Raw genomic sequence first — 21,006 nt, 5'->3', positions numbered from 1 at the left:
TAACCAGAAAGCTAGCTATCCCTTTTAGCAGGGGTTACTTCAGTGTAATTCCAGCCAGGGCCTCTTGCCAAAATGTTGTGGCTGACAAATATACATGCAGCAGAACACGTAATACCAGCATCTCGGTTATGTGTAACTAGGCAAGTCTGAGTGTATCATATAAGTTCAGTAACCTATAAACTTCTGGGAAAGCGAAGCACATCAGCACAGTAGTGGAAGGAGTCTCATTCCCCTCTCCTCTTGCTATAGATGTGCACTGTGCAGCTGTAGCTTTGAAACAAGTAGACAGGAGTCTTATGCAGCAGACTCCAGCTGTCATTTTCATTGCCACTTTTTACCACCACTTGTGGCTTCTAGCTGGACATTATACACATGTACACAGAGGCTAGAGAAGCATCTGGGAGGGTTTTAGAACAGAGGCTCCCACATCTCTGCAGTAGCATGCAAGACTTTTGAGGTCCCTTTCAGTGCTTGTGGGCCAGACCTCAACACTCCTCAGATTTTCAGGCAGTATCCTGAAAACTGTGACAAATCAGGCTGGTAGGTCAGCTTTGAAATCGGGTTCCATCTGTAGATGCTGGAGGCAAGAATGTGAAATCCAGCCCCTGAGCGCTTTTGAAAATCTACAGAAGGAGCATTGTATTATGTGTGGAGGAGAGAGGGAAAGCGAGGGTGTGGGAGGATCCTTCAGTAGAACGAAGAAGGAGGTTTAGGCTCTTTCTGATGATCTCATTCTTCCCTTTGTATGTGAGAACCAAGGCCATGTTGCAAGATTCATGTGGCTGCTCTGAGCTGTAGAAAGGCTTCAGCTGTTTAGCCACAAAATTATGCATGCCTGTCCCAGACAAGCTTGGAAGTGAGAGATGCAGGAGAATGCATCTGATAACCTGATGCTCCTTTTGTCCAGACTCTGCATTACATAACCCTGTGTCAGAACAGAGTCCTGCATCTGTCCCCTTCCAATACAGGTGCAATGGCCTTTGAATGCTGAGGTTGGGCTAAAAATAACATAATGATCCCTCTGCGTGGCTTCATGAGCTTGCTGAACTCAGATCAATGCCTCTCCCTCTGTGTTAAGGTGGTTATTAAATTCCTAAACTATACAGTCCCTTGGCAGTACTGGTTCAGCAGTTAACCCTGTCCCCTGAAACCAGTTAGTATGTTGTTATTGCCAGATGCCTGTGTAGCCTGCTTTTGGGTATTGCTGGAAGGGGAGATTTTCAAAGGTAAAAAGGGGAGGCTGGGGCCTCATTCCTAATTTGCCTTTGAAAATATCCCCCACAGTTTCCACATAATGGGGAAGGGAATATTTAATCTCTGCATTTAAACGGGTAACAAAGAAACAAGCTCCTACTCATTAAGAGCTCCAATAGCAAGGCGCAGGGAAGATTGTGAAAAGGAGCATGTGTAATCTGAGCAGCTGGGTTAATAGGTTGCCATGTACATTAGTACTGGGCAAAATGAACAGGAGATGCTAAGTGATCCACTGAAGAAATTCTGTCTGAAAACTGGAATCTGGCTAACACTGTCTGAGCCAGGTACTCACCAGAGTAACTCCACTGCTTATAATAGATGGGGCTGGAAAAACTTCCATGAAGCTATGCTACCCTGGTTTGACATGAAGATCATGTCATAGAGGGGGTGAAATGTGGTCTTCTTGCACTACATCTGGACTCAGTAAAAGTTTGGTGTTTGCTGCTTATGGTGGTGCAAGTGGTTGGCTCCACCAGAGATCATGGCTGTGTCTCATGTTAATACAGCCCCTCGCTGCTTATGACTTGCTCATAATGGTCAAAAGATCGTGTGTGTCACCAAACTAGATACAATAATTATTTTCAGGGACCAGAAATCACACTTAGGTACCTAAATCTATTTATGCACATAACAGATGGAATAGAATATGACACCCAGGGACCACCAGGCATTAAAAAGGGGGAATGACTTGGTATGGAAGGGCCTAGCCATCCATTGCCAAGGAATAGCTGCTTCTCCCAGCAGCCCAGCTCCACCAGAGTTCATGGCTGTGTCTCATGTTAATACAGCCCCTCAGGCTCTACCTATTGGTTTGGCCATAAATGTCATTGGGAGGTGGCAGCCCAGTCCCTGCACAGCAGGAACAGGGATGCAGCTTGAATGAACAGGGTGGATTCACATTGTTACCTAAGACAGGAGAGTGGCCCCAGTATCTGCTCAGATATTTCAAAGGGGCATATGGAATGAGATGCTGCAAATCCTGTTGGAAGCCTTTTTCAAGGAGCCAAGGACTTCATTGGTGAGAAAGGGTCTAGCTCCAGATTATACTCCATTTATGAGGTGTCTAAGGGGACTTAGGCTCCTAAGTGCAAGTCTATTCCACCCATTTCAAGTCCCTGCAAATCCATTAATGCATCTACTTTTGTAACACACCATCAGCTGATCAGCTTTTTGACTTAAGACTGAGTCAAAAAAAGCAGCGAGGAGGAGGAGGACCCTCTCACCTTTTCCATTAACTGTTTTTAGGGGCATGAGCAGCAAGGGATAGAATCACATATAGGTGCCTAAGTCCACTTATGGGTGCCAAAGGGGTGGAATAGAATTAGGCCCCTCATGTCTCTTTACCTGCCAACACATGAGCTGCCATTTGCTGTTGTGCAAATGTGCACATGCTGTATGTGCTCTAGCCCTCTGAAATGACTGCTTCTCTACTGAGCAGGATCCCCATACCATGCATGGCAGGCCCTAAACACCCACACATGCACACATATATATATGTGTGTATGTGTGAGTTTTAAATAAACCCCGCACCGTTCAAACGTGCCCTCCCCCTAGCACAGCCTCGTCTCCATTTCAGTTCAGCGAGGGCTGCCCAGGAGGATCTCTGTTTGGTGGGAGGCCTCTGGTACATGATTTCACTTCACATACAGCATCCTCTTACACAGGATAGCCTGGCTCCATAGCTCTCCATCTGTCTGGGCCTGCAAGAAGCCACTGGAAGAAAAGCTGCTTTGGCATGCAGGCGAGAAAGGGCACATTTTGTGATTACACCCACATCTCTTTTGACTGGGGGTGGGAAGCACATCACACACACATCCCTACACAAACCCCTCCCGACCGTTGGCTAGGCCAGCTGCCACAGAGGAAGCTATAACAGGCTGACTGTGCACATGCACAGAGCTGACTAAGTAGCTCCAGGGGAGAGGTTACTGTCGGTCACCGCCTCCAAGAGCAAGTTGACTGTGTATTTACAGCAGCCTACAGCTCCTGACCAAGCGGGAGCCAATCAGCAGCCCCGTTTCCTTGTCTGATTCAGGCTGGACCAATGCGCGGCCTGGCATCTGGATTTTGTTTCTTCTAGTGAATTACTGTGCAAGGGCTGTCTGCGGTTTAACCTCTTCCTTGCTAGGGCTGCTTTTGTGCAGACGGCCGTGAGCCTTGCACCTCGTGACGGACCTGGCAGAAGTTCAGGGATGTCACATAACCCAGGGTATTGCCTCACTGCAAGCTCCCTGTTGCTCTGTCAAGAAAGATTTGACACAGAGGGCCGTCGCTGGGATTTCCAAGGCTGCCAAGAGGGGTCCGCTCCTAAATTCACACAGAGTGAAATTGAAAGTCCCCAGGCTCACTTCACACATATATATAAACCAGCAGCACCCAATGCAGGATACCTGGCATTAACTTTTCCTCAGTGAATAATAATAGAAAAAGTATCCAAATGTATCTTTTTACTGTAATAACAAATACAATACCAACTGAACAACAAACAATAAATGAAAACCTTACAAAAAATCTGTTAAAGCCACAATATATACATACATACATACATATATACATACATATATATAGAGAGAAATATATAGATATATTGCTCTTTGGTGGCACATAAGCTGCTAACCAGCTTCCCTGTCTCTGATCCTCCTCACCTTCTGAGCTTGGTGAGCAGCAGACTGAATCCACTTTCTCTGGGGCCTCTGGGTGGATTCAATGTGCTTGTGTTATTTCTTCCCCACTGCTGGCGCTCCAAGCAGGGGACATGCCTCACTGGCTGAGAGAAAGTCATTCTAATTCCCCTCAACCTACTTCAATTCCTGGGACACTGGACAGATTTTCTCTTATCTCTCTCCCAGCAGGAACCAGAGATGACACAGACCTGATCAGTCAGTCTTCTCATTCTGGCAGCCCATTGCAGTCTACCAGACTGCCCCTGTTCACAGAGAGTTCCCTTTCAGCACTCCCCTCTTGGCCCAGTTGCCCCACACACACACTGTCCTTTGATCTGAGTGGTACACACCACGTGGCCGCCAGTCACCACTGTTTTCCTCTGAGCAAGCTCAGGAGGGTCTCACCGACCTTCCCATCATGGACGCATTTAGAAAAATTCCATTCTACAGTACAAGGTGGGTTACAAGACAACTAACCCCCCTGAGTCTTTTGGAAATGTTCAGAAGACTGAAAGCGTGTTGAGTGCCATTCCATGGTCTGAAGGAAAGAATGGGATTTGATCCTGCTGCTTTCCAGGGCATGAAGGGCAAAGGCTTTTGCTGTGCTATACCACCCTCCCTTCTGTACTCCAGCCTGATGGAGTAGGATCACATGGTTATTCCTGGTTGTATTACAGCCAAAAAGGCAGGAGACAGAGTTTCCAGGAGCTTAGGCTGGAGACACGGGCACTGGAAGGACATGAAGAGCGTGTCTATGATGCCTGTGTGGCAAGCTACCAAGATATCCAACTGCAACATGGAAACTGAGAGGCTCTGAGGACATGCTGAGAGCTGCACTCAAGCAGCTGGGATGCCTAATTCCTGAGTTTTAGTGCAGAATAGGAGCAAGTGGGCAGGGTGTGCTGCTCAGCAGATCTCCTGGCCCTGTAGAGGCAGTGTAGGCATTTTCAGATCCCTTAATGCTGCATGAGAGCAAAGCACTAAAGCTTACCCAGGCCTATTCAGGAGATAATAAAGCTGTTATGGCTGCTCATTGTACAGGCTAAGAACCACTCAGAGATCCCTAGTGGTCCTAAACAAGTGCTGCCCTTCCAGCTATGCCTCGGCCCCTCCAGTTAATGCAGGAAAGCACTCAATCACATCCCTCGATCCCACTGCCAGAAGCAGCTGCAGACAAGAATGTGGAAGGTGGGGAACAGATACTGTCCTTTAGAGGCTTCCCCATACCCAATATTACTCCCAAGAAATCACATGCAGATAGATGATCCCCATTTACCCAAGGGATATTCACCTGAATCTAAGGCAAAATGTTTGGACAAACCCTTCACAAGGGCTGTAGGGCTGATACTGGTAAGTGAAAACAAGGACATCAGTAAAGAAGCAAATAGCCTTCTGATGGTAGATTGTCTCTCTTGCTGGTGGCTCCCCTTCCTAAACTCCCTCTGCATTGGGTTCCATTATCCCATTGCTAATACTTGTCATATCTCTAGTGCCTTTCTGGAAAGTCTCCAGTTCCTGAAGTTCTGGGTTTAGGTGAGAATCTCAGCTTTCATTTTAAAAAAGAAAAGACATGAAAATCAACATTTTTAAAACCATTTTATAATCTGGCACAAGGGCTGCTTTGTCACTTCTGGCTGCTTGGTGTTGGCTGTACTGCTGCATGTTAACCATGACCTGAACTGCCAGATAAAACTGACCAAAACCAAAAAAAAAGAGAAAAACTATTGTTTATACTGCTAAAGTAATGGCTCTTTAGAGCTTTATCTTATAACAGCATTTATCACGCAATGTTTACTTGCTCCAATAATTTATGCCAGAGATGTTTGTTGCTCATATCAAAGAGCTTTGCATCATAGCTCGGGCAACTGATTTAAAATCTGCATTCACATGAAATGCTGAAACTGCAGCTGTGACTGGGTTTAGGAAGACAGTATGTGTGTGCCAGGAGTCAGGACAAGTGTCTTGCGGTCAGGACATCTAGGATCTGTTTGCTGGTAGGGTACTGAGCAGGTTCATTTTCAAAAATGGCCCAAGTTTTAGGTGCCTTCATATATGGTTCCCTAACCAGAGAATCCCAGGTCAGAACACCGATCATTTAGAAATTCCCACTGCTGAGTATTTTCTGCAAAACAAGCCCATGGCCTCTCAGGCTGATGCAAACTCTACGGGCTTTTGAAAATGTTGGCCCTACCCTGTGCTTCAGTTTCTCCCTTTGACATAGGAAACTGTGAGATAGATCTTGTTACCAGTTGAGCTCCTCATGAAAGACAGTGAATTCACACAAAGTATTATTTGAAGGCCTTATCAAGTTCTTAAAGACCCACAAACAATAAAAACTACTGTCAGCAGTTATAGCATGGACAGAATTCTAGTCCATCACAACCTATTAATGTGTGCATATATGGTCTGAGCTGTGCTGTCATCTTAGTTCAACCCCCCTGTAGAAGAAACGTACATTTAACAACACACCTTTAATTCTTGGTTGTGTTTGGAGGAATATCTCACTTGAGCACATCGCTTGTACTCAGTTTCACTTATACATTTTGCAGAAGTTGCTTTGACTTTCCAAATCTTAAAGCAACTCTTATAAGCAACACTTATAAGATGGGAAACTCCCTTCTTGAGAGCATGGAGGCAGAAAGGGATCTTAGAGTCATCATTGACCCTACAATGAGAGGCTACGGGGCCTGAACCTGTTCAGCCTTCACAAGAGAAGGCTGAGGGGGGACCTGGTGACTGTCTATAAACTCACTAGGGGGGACCAGAAGGGTTTGGGGGAGACCTTGTTTCCCCTAGCGCCCCCCAGGATAACAAGGAATAACGGCCACAGATTGTTGAAGAGTATGTTTAGATTAGACAGCCGTAGGAACTACTTCACAGTTAGGGTGGCTAGGATCTGGAACTGACTTCCAAGGGAAGTAGTGCTGGCTCCTACCCCGGGGGTCTTTAAGAAGCGGCTTGATGCCTACCTGGCTGGGGTCATTTGAGCCCAGTTTTCTTCCTGCCCAGGCAGGGAGTCGAACTTGAAGATCTACAAGGTCCCTTCTGACCCTACTTCTATGACTCTATGATTCTATGAACTCCAGACATGAAACAAGTGGCTTGTCTGATGGTGTAGTGTGCAACAGATTTAGTGACTGCAGGTGTCCCTTATAAACAGTGTTGCCAAGTCTTGCAAGAAAAAAAACATGGCACTGCCTTTAAAAACAAGCCCAAAGCAAGCCCAACCCATTTCAAAGAAAGGGGAGTAGGGGTGCTTATCAACCCATGACTCTCAAAAAATTAAAGCTATTTTTAAATAAAACAAGGCCAATTTTGCTTCTTATAAGTGGACTTGGCAACACTGCTTAGAAATAACTTTACCAGTCAGGATTAACAAACCCATCTCAAACTCATACATATATGAATATATCCTTTGTACTAATAATCATACAGCACAATTGGATTGGGTTGTGGGAGTATATTGAACGCATCTCAAATATTTCAAGGAAGTAGCAGAGGTCTTTAGGACTGCTGATAACAATGCACCAAACTTCATTTGAATGTTCATGTGGGATTTATTTTACATATTTATGAGATTTTGTCTTTGCCTCCAGCTTTCCTATTCTAATAAACCTGATCTGTGTGTAGGTAGTAGGGTGATAAAATTCTTCTCAAAGAAAACAATAGTAATAATAATAATAACAATAATTACAGCACAGACTTGGGAGTCTAAGTTTTGGCAGTACTTCCTCCGCTCAGAGATTCAGTTGTGCCAATTCCCGGTACAGACGATGAGAGTACCCAGACCATTCTCCCATTCCATTAGCCCTAGTATAGAAGTAGAGCACACTAAGAACTCTCTTGTTCTTGAGCCCCTTACCCATCCACTCAGACGTTAACAAGGGCACTGACAGAAGTGATATTTGTTGCATAATTGGCCCCTTGAAAGTGTTCTGCAGCTGTGCCCTGACAGAAGTGCACAGCTGCAGAGCACTTTAAAAGTGTCCCATTGCATGACAAATTAACCCTCATTACATGAGGGTTCAGGTGAAGGCACTCCAAAGCAGAACACCTTCATTAATTTGACAGAAATTCAATCTCCACCCCCCACCCCCGGCCCCGCCTCCAGTGCAGGCTGGATAAACCCCAGAACAGAGTTCCCTCTCCTCCCCCATTCTCCCTCCCATGCTGCGGACAGCATCAGAGCTCGGGGGGGGAGGGGGGCAGGGGAGAGAGGCTGCAGACATGCACCCTCTCTCCCATGGATCAGCTCCAAAGTGGAGCTCAATCCTCCTCCCCCACCCCACCAACCAAACAGCAAATGTCTGTTGAGTTGGTGGGGAGCGTCACTGTAATTCATGGTACTTTCTGTGAAGTGCCATGAGTTACAGTGCAGAGATGCCTATCTGTCAGCACCCGAAGGTATGCCCAGTTGCCCACACTGCCTCCACAGCACTCTCAGGGAAGCTTGCTCCTGAATATTTCTCATCAACAACAAAGTTGGCAATGAAGTAGCCCTAGGGGGTCCTCTTTCAGCTGCTGGGGACAGAGGTTTTGACAGTTGCCATGAGGGGATATTCCCAGAGTGGCTTCATTGTCATATTTCTGGGTTTGGCACAGGTGAGTGCCAGCAGGTAGACAGGCTGTATTTGAAAGCCTCCTAGCCACTGAGCAGTCTAGGCATACCCTTAGAGCCTAGGAGGCAGCCTGTGCAGAACCAGCCTCCTGGTGAAACAAGACTTCTGTCAGCAGTGAAACCAAATAGCACTTTCCCTGAAGATGTGCACGTACCCCTGAGATGGATTTTGCATGCTTTTCCCTGAGGGTGCCTGAATCAGTTCTGTCTGCCAGATTAAATATTTAATACATTTGAATCATTAATGGGCTGAGCTATAGAATCTTCTTGTACCTGTGTTATCCCTGGGAGAGTTGAGGGGGAGATGAAAATATCTTGTGCTAGTAACACAGCCTGGACTTATTAAAAATATCCATCATAGGAGCTGCTTGGCAATCCTTGCCAGCAATTAATTTATTTATTACCACGTTTGGGCTCTCCTCCTCTTTGTCAGTTACACTGTGCACAAGGGTTGCCAACTGCTGTGTGCAGCAGTATTTTTGGCTTGGTTTTGCCTCCCCTGTCCTCCAGATCAGTGTTTCCAACTCAAGATTTCATTACATGAAAACAAGAACACTTTTTTAAAAAAAGCACATTTCTAGCCCTTGCAGCTGCAAAGAAACACTTGAAGGCATGGCATCTTTGCACAGCCCTCTCTAAGAATTCCTCTAAAGATTAGCACCAGGTCAAGTACCCTTTAGAAATGTGGAAGCGCAAAACACCTTCCCTGGGCACACTTAACAGGAAATATTTCCCCATCTTGAAAGCTGGGGTCCATATCACACACAGAAACTTTTTAAAAGAGGAGAAAAAACATTGCAGTGATTTGGAGAAAAAAACCCCAATCAATTGTAGGTTCATGTGATTGGTAAGGCCTGACACCCCACCCCCGCATTGCATCTTTATCAGTAGCCTTTTGCCTTAGTTTCCCCAATAGGCAGTGTGAACATGTGACGTCAGACATCCCTCTTACATACTTCTCTCCCCTGTTCTCTACTTTCCACTTACAACTTGTCAGCGGTACAGAAAATCCCAGCATCAGGCAGTGTACTCTCAGAGGCCCATCCCCATCCCTTAGGGAAGTACTGCCTGATTCCACCCTGGTCTTCCACATTGCTTTCTGGCCACACCATGTTAGCTCTCCTGCACTATCTGCCACCATGTCTCTGCCTATTGAAGAGTAAATCAGCAGCACAACCTCATCACTCAGATAGTGACTTTAAACCCATGGGTGCTGAATAAAAAAGGGTGGGGAGACTCACTAGAGTTCACTCAACTCTTCTGAAGCTTCACTACTATCATAAGCCACAATGACACCGCAACACCTTCCCTCACTGCATTGTCACTACACATCACAATGCCTGATTGACTTCACTAAACTTCTACTCCAGCTATAAGCATTACAGCACCTGTTGTACAGGGTAGGTACCAGATCTTGATCATTACAGATATCTGCCATTACACTGTGGTATATCACATTCTTAAGCAACATCCCTGCCATGAAGGGATCTAATTCCTGATTATATAAAAAGGCACCCCGCTCTTCTTCAACTGAGGTAATTCCAAGCTAGAACTTACACAAATTAAACAGCCAAAAAAGTTTGCACAAACACAGTGGCTATCATTCATGCAAACAGCAACAGATCATTCTATTTTCTCCTCCATTGACTAATAGTGGCAGAGAGCTCCCCACAGCCATTTACCATACATATTCCTGTTCCAGTTGCAGCTAACACATAAGTGTGCTGCTTATTGTTATATTGAAGCAATGGAACTACCATGGTACATCCAAGTGGCAAACACTCATATCAGATAAGATTAATTTTGCACAACTTGTTTCATACAAGCCCTGTTTCCATGTGGTTTGTTGAGTCATACCTGGTCCTTCTGTAAAAAGGCAATAGCATTTACTTGAGAACTGTAGTAATGGTCACGTATGGGATCCCTTACTATAGGAGATGAGGGCTAGATAAACTGAAGCAGTTAGAATCTAACCAGGTGTGAAAACAAGTAATTTGAAATCACTGATCCTTGATAAAAATATGTAAGCCAGATCTTCCACTAGTGTAGATAACCATTATTCTATTCCAGTCAGATGAGCTGTGTAGACTTACACCAGCTAAGGAACTGGACTCATCAGCCTGTTCTATATTACATCAGTGGTGGACTCCAGGAAGGAAGAAAATAAGCATGTCTGACCCAAGCCCTGACCACATGAATCTTTTGATTGTCTCCAGAGCCCAAAGTTTACCAGTGAGGTTGATCCAGTCTCCTCCCCAGCATCTACTCTCAGACTCGCTAGAGACAGATGGCTCAAAAGTGGATATTGGAAACTCACTTGGAGCCACCTCATTGATGAAATTCATAGATTCATAGATTCATAGATGTTAGGGTTGGAAGGGACCTCAATAGATCATCGAGTCCGACCCCCTGCATAAGCAGGAAAGAGTGCTGGGTCTAGATGACCCCAGCTAGATACTCATCTAACCTCCTCTTGAAGACCCCCAGGGTAGGGGAGAGCACCACCTCCTTGGGAGCCCGTTCCAGACCTCGGCCACTCTAATTGTGAAGAAGTTCTTTCTAATGTCCAATCTAAATCTGCTGTCTGCTAGCTTGTGGCCATTATTTCTTGTAACCCCCGGGGGCACCTTGGTGAATAAATACTCACCAATTTCCTTCTGTGCCCCCGTGATGAACTTGCAGGCAGCCACAAGGTTGCCTCTCAACCTTCTCTTGAGGAAGTTGGCTCTGGACTGAGTCAGTGGAGTAAGGTGAGGTAGGATGGAGTCAGTCCTGTCCACCATTTCCTTACCTATGTAACTTACTTCATACGGGCTGGAAATACAACATTAGGGAAAACCCTTTCCCATGGGGAGCCCATGAAAGTTCACATGCTCTTACTGCACCAAATACAAAACTAACTTGAGAGGAACAGCCTTTCAATGGAGAAATCTCCACTCCTCCCCACCCTGTGGATAGGTGGATCATCTGGCATCTTGCTGAAGAGATTACTTGACTGATTCAGGAACAGACAAAGGATGATTGACATGCCTAGAGGCATTTTTACCCTGTCAGTCACAGGTAGTCAAGGTGCTTGGCACCTTTGACAGCCAGTGGAATCATGACAAACCATGGTCCATCAATAGGAGCTTGCATGACACTCTCAGCCACATTTTATAATGATGCTGCAGGGTAGATTTTACAGATCAATTCACGTTACTCAACACCAATGTACCAGAAAGTTCTCCTCCCTGTTCTAAGTCACTCTGACATTTTCACTCTCCTTGTTAGTTTTTCTCTTGCATCATTAACCTCAAGCACTTTCCTGTACTAATCCTGAAATTCTAATATAATAAAGGGTTAGTCTGTTGGTCTGTGTGTCTGTCTGTCCGTAATGCTTTTGGCTAACTGTGTATGCACTGCTGAGACAATGGGTGGTGACTGGACGTGAGGGCCCGGGTTGTGTGGGCCCAAGTTTGAGATGCTGCTGGGAAAGTTTGTGGCAATGGCAAACTTGCCCAAGCTGCCCAAGCAGCGGGGCTTCCTCACACCTCCCTGCCTGAGGGCGAAGGGAGAGGTCACAGTGGTGGCGCCCCCCTGCCACCCATCCCTGCCGCTCCCCAAAACAGCCAGCAGGGGTGGGGTGGTGGTGGGCAGGGAGGGAGGGAGGAGAGCGGAGCAAGGGGAGACAAAGAGGGGGTCATAGTGGCGGCTGTTGTTGGGGCCAGGCAACAGGGAGAGAGGTAGGGAGGGGAGTGGGAAGGGGGCCCCAAAAACAGCAAGCAGGGAGGGAGAGGTGGTGGGGAGGGAGGGAGGCTATCTGGGCCTGGGCAGGTGCAGGGCAGGGGAAGGTGGGGTCAGGGTGGCAGCTATTGTCGGGACCGGGCAGCAGGCAAGGAAGGAAGGGAGGGGTGGAAGTGGGGTTCATGGTGCCAGCTGCACTCAGCGGTCCGGCCCCAACAACACCCAGCAGAGAGGGGGAGGGGGAGGCAGTGGAGAGGGAGGGAGGGCAGCAGGGAGGGGAGAGGAGTGGGGAAGAAGCCCCACTGCAAGGCGAAGTAGGGAGAGGGGAGGGAGCCTCAGCGCCAGAAGCTGACGGAGGAGGCGATGATAGCAGAGGGAGTCTTTACATGGCCAACCCTGAAGGGTGACTGGGGGATGAAGGGGGGTCAAGTAAAAACACTCCCTGAAATCCATCATTCTTAACGGGCAATTAGCTAGTAGGAAAATATAAACCATTTTTTAATTATTATTTCTCATGTGGCTATGTATGGATTCATCCCATTCCCCTCCACTTCAATTGGGAGGAGCGAGACCACCACCACACCCAGCTGGAGTTCCAGCACCCCTCATGTAAAGTGCCCACCCTCCCCCAGGCCTGGCAGGGTGGAGTTGCAGAAGATGTGGGTGTCATGAGCACTGCCCACCCAGCCAGCGTTCACATTGGTGAAGGCACTGTGATGGTCAGTGATGGTCTGGAACACAATGGAGTAAAAGCCCCACCAGCTGTCCACACCTCCAGGACAGCCTCCCCAGCAGTCGCCTTGCTCACACAGAAGAAGTAGCCAACAAAGCAGAGGCTGGTGGGTGTGGCCAGCTTGAACAGGGCAATGGCTAGCCAGGTGTCTGCTGGGTGCTGCATGGTGGTGGCCTGCTGTTCCAGGTGCAGGTGGAGGTGCTTGAGGAAGTCCTAGAAAGTGTCCCAAGTCATGCAGAACACCTTCAACCACTGCTCATTGTCCAACCCAGGTGGTCTAGACACCCACGCAGCCACCAGTCCTGACTGGCTGGGTGGGCTCAGGGGCAGTGGGGCTGGGGAGGGAGGGAGGGGAGCCTGGAGGGGAGGGGAGTGGGGGGAAGTCTTGCTGCAAGGTGGAGGTGGGAGGGAGCCCCTGCACCAGAGGCTGGAGAAGGAGGCGATGGCAGCGGAGGGAGTCTTTACATGGCCAATCCTGAAGGCTGAGTGGGGGATGAAGGGGGGTCATGTAAAAACATTCCCTGAAATCCATCATTCTTAATGGGCAATTAGCTAGTAGGACAATATAATCCTTTTTTAAATTATTATTTCTCATGTGGCTATGTATGGATTCATCCCATTCCCCTCCACTTCAAGCCTCTGAAAGGCAAACAACTATTCTCCATTCTGCTTGCCTCTGCAAAATCATACCTATTAACTGTACCTGTTTGCCAGGTATCTCAGCCAAATTCCTCTCCATGCCAGGCATGACCTAAAGCAGAGGTCCCACCTATAGTCCATAGGGCACTGGCTGTCCACCCCTGGGAGTTGATTAGTTACATGGTGTTGACTCTTCTCTATTATTTCCATTTCCATTGCATGAACAAGCACCTAACACACACTTTCTTTCCTAATAAAACTTTCCCATTTAAGCAGTGTAGTTGCCAAAGAGACATTGAGCAATGGGACAGAAAGTGAGGAGTTGAAAGGTAAAATCTTGTAAAATATTTCCTTTCTCAATCACTTGGATAAAAGATGATCCACATTGCAAAAATGTGTCATGGTCCAGTCCTCCCTCACCCACTGCTTTCGGTTGCTCAAAAACTATACCACAGGAGGCACATCTAAGCCAGGCTTAGGGAGACCGGGGTGCAGGTGGTCTTCTCGTCCATCCTCCCAGTCAGAGGTCACAGTAGGCATCACAGCACCTGCATCAGAGAGGTCAACCTGCGGCTCAGGAGTTGGTGCCATAGTGCAGGATTTGGCTTCCTGGACCATGACCCACACTTCCTGGCAAGGGACTTCCTGGGGCACAATGGACTTCACGTCTCAGTGAAAGGTAAAAGTATTTTCTCCAACAGGTTGGCTGATCTCCTATGTCGGGCTTAAACTAGCTCAGATGGGGGACGGGGAGGCAGAAAAAGGAGAACATTAGGAACCTGAAATCCATGGGACGTCCAGCAGTACAGCACAGGTAAGCAATAAACAGGTAAGCAATAAGGGGCCCATTGGGCATCAGAGCTGGGGGGCAAGAAAGGCGCCAGTCACAGGGCTCAAGTGCCTATACACTAATGCTAGGAGCATGGGGAACAAAAAGGATGAACTTGCACTCCTGCTTGCAGAAAACACTTATGACTTAGTGGGGTTAACAGAAACCTGGTGGGACTCTACCCATGACTGGGCGGTACACATTGAGGACTATAAGCTGTACAGAAAGGATGGAGCGGGGAGGAGAGGGAGAGGGGTTGCGCTGTATGTCAAGGAGCATTATACATCGACCCTTATCAAAATGGAATCGGAGGAGGAGAAAGTAGAAGGATTGTGGGTTAGGATACATGGAAGTCAAGGGGAAAGGGATCTGGTGGTAGGTGTCTGCTACAGACCCCCACACCAAGGGGAAGAACTAGATTCAGAACTCCTGAGGCAGCTCTCAGAGACCATAAAGGCTAGGGAAGCGTAGTCATGGGGGACCTAAACTACCCAGACATCTGCTGGGAGACACAGAAAGCAAATTCCCACCATTCACGTAGGTTCCTATCCTGTGTACAGGACCTCCACCTGACACAGGAGGTACATGGTCCCACTAGGGGAAATGCCTTACTGCACCTAGTATTGGCAACAGGGGATGACATGGTAGGGGACCTACAGATCAGTGGTCACCTGGGGGACAGTAACCACCAAATAATCGAATTCATCATAACGCGTAGAGTGGGTAAGGTAACTAGTAGGGTGCAAGTGCTAGACTTTAGGAAGGCTGACTTCAGCGAACTCTGGCATTTAGTCAATGACACACTGCAGAGTAAGAGATTTGGCGAGATGGGAGACCAGGAAGGGTCGCTGTGCCTTAAGGAAACGATCCTTTGGGCACGGAGGGAGGCGATCCTGATGCAGGGGGAAAGGGGCCAAGAGGCTTCCTTGGCTGACCAAAGAAATCCAGAGCAGCCTAAGGGCAAAAGGGGAGGGCATATAAGCAGTGGAGACCGGGAGAGATTACTAAAGAGGAGTATAGCTCCTCAGCTCGCAGTTGTAGGGAGGCAGTTAGACAGGCCAAAGCTACCATGGAGCTGAGGATGGCATCCCAAGTTAAGGATAACAAAAAATTGGTTTTCAGATATATAGGGAGTAAAAGGAAGGCCCAGGGCAGAATAGGACCACTACTGAATGGGAAAAAGCAATTGGTGACAGACAGGGGGGACAAGGCTGAACTCCTCAATGAGTTCTTTGCCTCAGAGTTCCTAAGCGAGGGGCACGACAAGTCTCACAATGGGATTGTAGAGAGGCAGCAGCAGGGCGCCAGACTACCAAGGGTTGACTCTGAGATGTTGCTGAGTCATTCGGAAGGACTGGATGCATTTAAGTCAGCAGGCCTGCATGAGCTCCATGCGAGGGTACTGAAGGCACTGGCCGATGTCACTGCATAGCAACGGACAAGAATATTTGAATACTCGCGGTGCACGGGCCAGGTCCCAGAGGACTGGAAAAGGGCCAATGTAGTCCCTATTTTCAAGAAGGGGAGGAGGGAGGATCCAGGCAACTATAGGCCAGTCAGTCTCACCTCCATCCTTGGCAAAGTCTTTGAAAAGATTATTAAGGCTCATATATGTGAGAGCCCAGCAGGAAAAATTATGCTGAGCGGAAACCAGCACGGGTTCGTAGCAGGTAGATCATGCCTGACTAATCTAGTCTCTTTTTATGACCAGGTTACAAAACACCTGGACGCAGGAGCAGGGGTTGACATCATTTACTTAGACTTCAGGAAGGCCTTTGATACAGTATCCCACCCCATCCTGGTGAACAAGTTAAAAGGCTGTGACTTGGAAGATTACACAGTCCGGTGGGTGTCAAACTGGCTAGAGGGTCGAACCCAGTCAGTGATGGTGGATGGGTTGGTATCAACCTGGAAGTACGTGTGCAGTGGGGTCCTGCAGGGCTCGGTCCTTGGACCGATACTCTTCAATGTTTTCATCAGCGACTTGGACGAGGGAGTGAAGTGTACTCTGTCCAAGTTTGCAGATGATACAAAACTGTGGGGAGAAGCGGACGCACCGGAGGGCAGGGAACAGCTACAAGCAGACCCGGACAGGTTGGACAAATGGGCAGAAAACAATAGAATGCGATTCAACAAGGAGAAATGCAAAGTGCTGCACCTAGGGAGGAAAAATGTCCAGCACACCTACTGCCTAGGAAATGACCTGCTCAGTAGTACGGAAGCAGAAAGGGATTGTGGAGTCCTAGTAGACTCCAAGATGAACACGAGTCGTCAGTGTGATGAGTTATCAGAAAAGCTAAATGCACTTCATCGTGCATCAGCAGATGCATGACGAACAGATCCAAGGAGGTGATACAATTGGGTGCTGGTCAGACCGCAGTTGGAATACTGCATGCAGTTTTGGGTGCCACACTTCAAGAGGGATGTGGATAACTTGGAGAGGGTCCAGAGAAGGGCCACTCGTAAAGTTAAGGGCTTGCAGGCCAAGCCCTACGAGAAGAGACCAGTGCACCTGGACCTCTTCAGCCTTCACAAGAGAAGGTTGAGAGGCGACCTTGTGGCTGCCTATAAATTCATCATGGGTGCACAGAAGGGAATTGGTGAGGCTCTACTCACCAAGGCGCCCCTGGGGGTCACAAGAAATAAAAGCTATAAGCTAGCAGAGAGCAGATTTAGACTGGACATTAGGAAGAACTTCTTCACAGTTAGAGTGGCCAAAATCTGGAACGGGCTCCCAAGGGAGGTGGTGCTCTCCCCTACCCTGGGGGTCTTCATGAGGAGATTGGATGGGCATCTGGCTGGGGTCATCTGAACCCAGCACTGTTTCCTGCCTATGCAGGGGGTCAGACTCGATGATCTGTGGAGGTCCCGTCCAACCCTAACATCTATGAATCTACCCGAGATGCTTTACTGTGTAGTAGGCTAATTTACTGTGCAATAACACGTCATCATCTACACATGCAAATGTTTACTGCATGGTAAATTAGTTTACTCCAAAGTTAATTTGCTACCTACAAATGCTGGTAGCAAATTTACTGTAAAGTAGCTACTGCACTGTAGTGCATGTGTAGACAGCAACCAGGAGCAAATTTTTCCTGGCCAGCCCCACCACCAGGGGGTCACCCACAGGCTAGCCCCTGGGCCATGGGGCTTGAAGATTCTCCAGCCCCGGTGCTGAGGTGGCTCTTTGCCAGGCCCAGCCTGGCCCTTAAAATGCACCCTGAGATCCTGGCTGAAGCCATGCCGTGTACTCCAGCATAGGCAGCCTGCCTGAGTCTCCACTGTGGCTTGGCAGCCATGACAAAGTGTCACCAGGGGAGGGCCTCTCAGGGCATCAGGAGCCTGTCCCACCATGGTTCCTGCCCCTAGTGTCATTCAGCAGCTCCAGCAGCCTGAACCACTGCCTGCCCCATCAGCTCTGGGTATGCAGCCCCACCCAGGTTAGTCCATGGCACTGCTGGTCCTCAGCAGCTCCAGCTCCTCCCTGGAGGGGACCTCTTCCTGGGCAGCCAGATACTGTGACCCTGCACCTCAGGACACCTCTGGGAGCTGCACATTATCGCCGCTAGTGGGAACAGACTTATCCCACTGGGCATGCTTGCCACTCCCATCCAGTAAGCCTCTATGCCCCTGCTCCAGCTACCCACCTGGTCCCACTGTACTCCCCCTGGTCCCCAGAGGTCCCCCCCCCACAGCATGTGTGGAAGTGAGAGGAACTGCAAAACTTTATTGAGCAGTCTGTACCTCCTCAGCTAGGCAGGCACAGGCTTCTCACATGTGGAGAAATGCATTGATGCCAGTGGTGATGGCATCTTTGTGTGCGGGGGCAGAGACATGTATTGTAGGCTCAGGTACCCCTCCAGGTGGCAGCAAATGTTCCAAGGCAACGTAGCTTTGCCCACTGCACCGTCAAAGCTCCAAGTCCCACACCAGGTTCGCAGGTGCTCCTGGGGCACCATGGCAATCAGCAGTAGCAGAGCGTACTGGGTAGTACCTCTCGGCCCATGCAAACAGCTCCTCATCTCAGCATTGGCATGGTCAGGGCAGGTATTTTGGGGGGGGGGGGGGGGGAGGGGGGACACTGCCCCAGGAGGTCTCTCTGGAGAGGCCTCTGGGGGGAGGCAGGGGTGCTACCAGTTCCGCATCCCAGTCAGTCAGGAGCCCTCACCTCCTGAGCCTGGGTGCTGTGGGCCTGGTGACAATGGAGGAAACAGCCTGGCCTGCAGGAGGGGAAGTGGGGGAGTGGGTCTGGAGCTGCAATAGCAGGTGCTGCCAGGAGCCAGACCTGTCCCAGCCTGGGAAGGGGGCAGGGAAGGCAGGCTGCCTGTGGCAAGCACCCAGTAGCCCACTTGCTCCTGCAGAGTGAGCAGGGATGGGGTGCTCGGTCAGCGGCTGCCTGTGCCAAGCCTACCCAGCCAACTTACCATGGTCCCTGGGCACCTGTGCATGCATGACCCCTGATCTGAAGCCAGGCAGCGCAGAGGCCCCTGGTATAGTGCTTGTTATCTCAGAAATGTTGCAAACTCTCATAAACAGCCTCTTTCTCCTGGCTCTACAGGTCCATAAGGTGCACATGGTGGAAGGGCAGTAGTTATCATCAGGGATGCACCATAAGGGTCACTGCCAGTCTAGGTTGGGGCCCTCCATATATGCCAGCTCCTGCAGCAGCGGACCCTGGACCATCTAGTCACTGTAGTGTAGAAGCAGCTGGTGGACTTAGGGGCCTGGCACATGGAGGACATTGCATGCAAGCAGGAGAGGGACTGGATTGAGGGACTGGATGGACCAGGAGTTCTGGAACAGGCTCCTGGTCCTGGAAGAGAGACATCTGGAGGCCCAGGAGTGTCAGGCTGCCATGGTGGCCAGAGCAGCGAAGGCCATGGAGGAGGACTGCCAGGTGCTGGACATCATCCTGGTCCTGGTGGTCGCCTTAGTGTCACCCGCTGCCTAGCCCCTGTCCACAGCCCCACCAGGGGAGGAATGGGTAGGTAGGGTCCCCGATTGGGAGGAGCGAGACCACCACCACACCCAGCTGGAGTTACAGCACCCCTCATGTAAAGTGCCCACCCTCCCCCAGGCCTGGCAGGGTGGAGTTGCAGAAGATGTGGGTGTCATGAGCACTGCCCACCCAGCCAGCGTTCACATTGGTGAAGGCACTGTGATGGTCAGTGATGGTCTGGAACACAATGGAGTAAAAGCCCCACCAGCTGTCCACACCTCCAGGACAGCCTCCCCAGCAGTTGCCTTGCTCACACAGAAGAAGTAGCCAACAAAGCAGAGGCTGGTGGGTGTGGCCAGCTTGAACAGGGCAATGGCTAGACAGGTGTCTGCTGGGTGCTGCATGGTGGTGGCCTGCTGTTCCAGGTGCAGGTGGAGGTGCTTGAGGAGGTCGTAGAAAGTGTCCCAAGTCATGCAGAACACCTTCAACCACTGCTCATCGTCCATCCCAGGTGGTCTAGACACCCACGCAGCCACCAGTCCTGACTGGCTGGGTGGGCTCAGGGGCAGTGGGGCTGGGGAGGGAGGGAGGGGAGCCTGGAGGGGAGGGGAGTGGGGGGAAGTCTTGCTGCAAGGTGGAGGTGGGAGGGAGCCCCTGCACCAGAGGCTGGAGAAGGAGGCGATGGCAGCGGAGGGAGTCTTTACATGGCCAATCCTGAAGGCTGAGTGGGGGATGAAGGGGGGTCATGTAAAAACATTCCCTGAAATCCATCATTCTTAATGGGCAATTAGCTAGTAGGACAATATAATCCTTTTTTAAATTATTATTTCTCATGTGGCTATGTATGGATTCATCCCATTCCCCTCCACTTCAAGCCTCTGAAAGGCAAACAACTATTCTCCATTCTGCTTGCCTCTGCAAAATCATACCTATTAACTGTACCTGTTTGCCAGGTATCTCAGCCAAATTCCTCTCCATGCCAGGCATGACCTAAAGCAGAGGTCCCACCTATAGTCCATAGGGCACTGGCTGTCCACCCCTGGGAGTTGATTAGTTACATGGTGTTGACTCTTCTCTATTATTTCCATTTCCATTGCATGAACAAGCACCTAACACACACTTTCTTTCCTAATAAAACTTTCCCATTTAAGCAGTGTAGTTGCCAAAGAGACATTGAGCAATGGGACAGAAAGTGAGGAGTTGAAAGGTAAAATCTTGTAAAATATTTCCTTTCTCAATCACTTGGATAAAAGATGATCCACATTGCAAAAATGTGTCATGGTCCAGCCCTCCCTCACCCATTTCTTTTGGTTGCTCAAAAACTACACCACAGGGGGCACATCTACACGAGATGCTTTACTGTGCAGTAGGCTAATTTACTGTGCAGTAACACATCATCATCTACACATGCAAATGCTTACTGCATGGTAAATTAGTTTGCTCCGAAGTTAATTTGCTACCTACAAATGCTTGTAGCAAATTTACTGTAAAGTAGCTACTGCACTGTAGTGCATGTGTAGACAGCAACCGGAAGCAAATTTTTCCTGGCCAGCCCTACCACCAGGGGGTCACCCACAGGCTAGCCCCTGGGCCATGGGGCTTGAAGAT

The sequence above is a fragment of the Alligator mississippiensis genome, chromosome 6, assembly GCF_030867095.1.
Source record: "Alligator mississippiensis isolate rAllMis1 chromosome 6, rAllMis1, whole genome shotgun sequence".
In the NCBI taxonomy this organism is placed as follows: Eukaryota; Metazoa; Chordata; order Crocodylia; family Alligatoridae; genus Alligator; species Alligator mississippiensis.
This window is presented reverse-complemented; position numbering follows the sequence as displayed.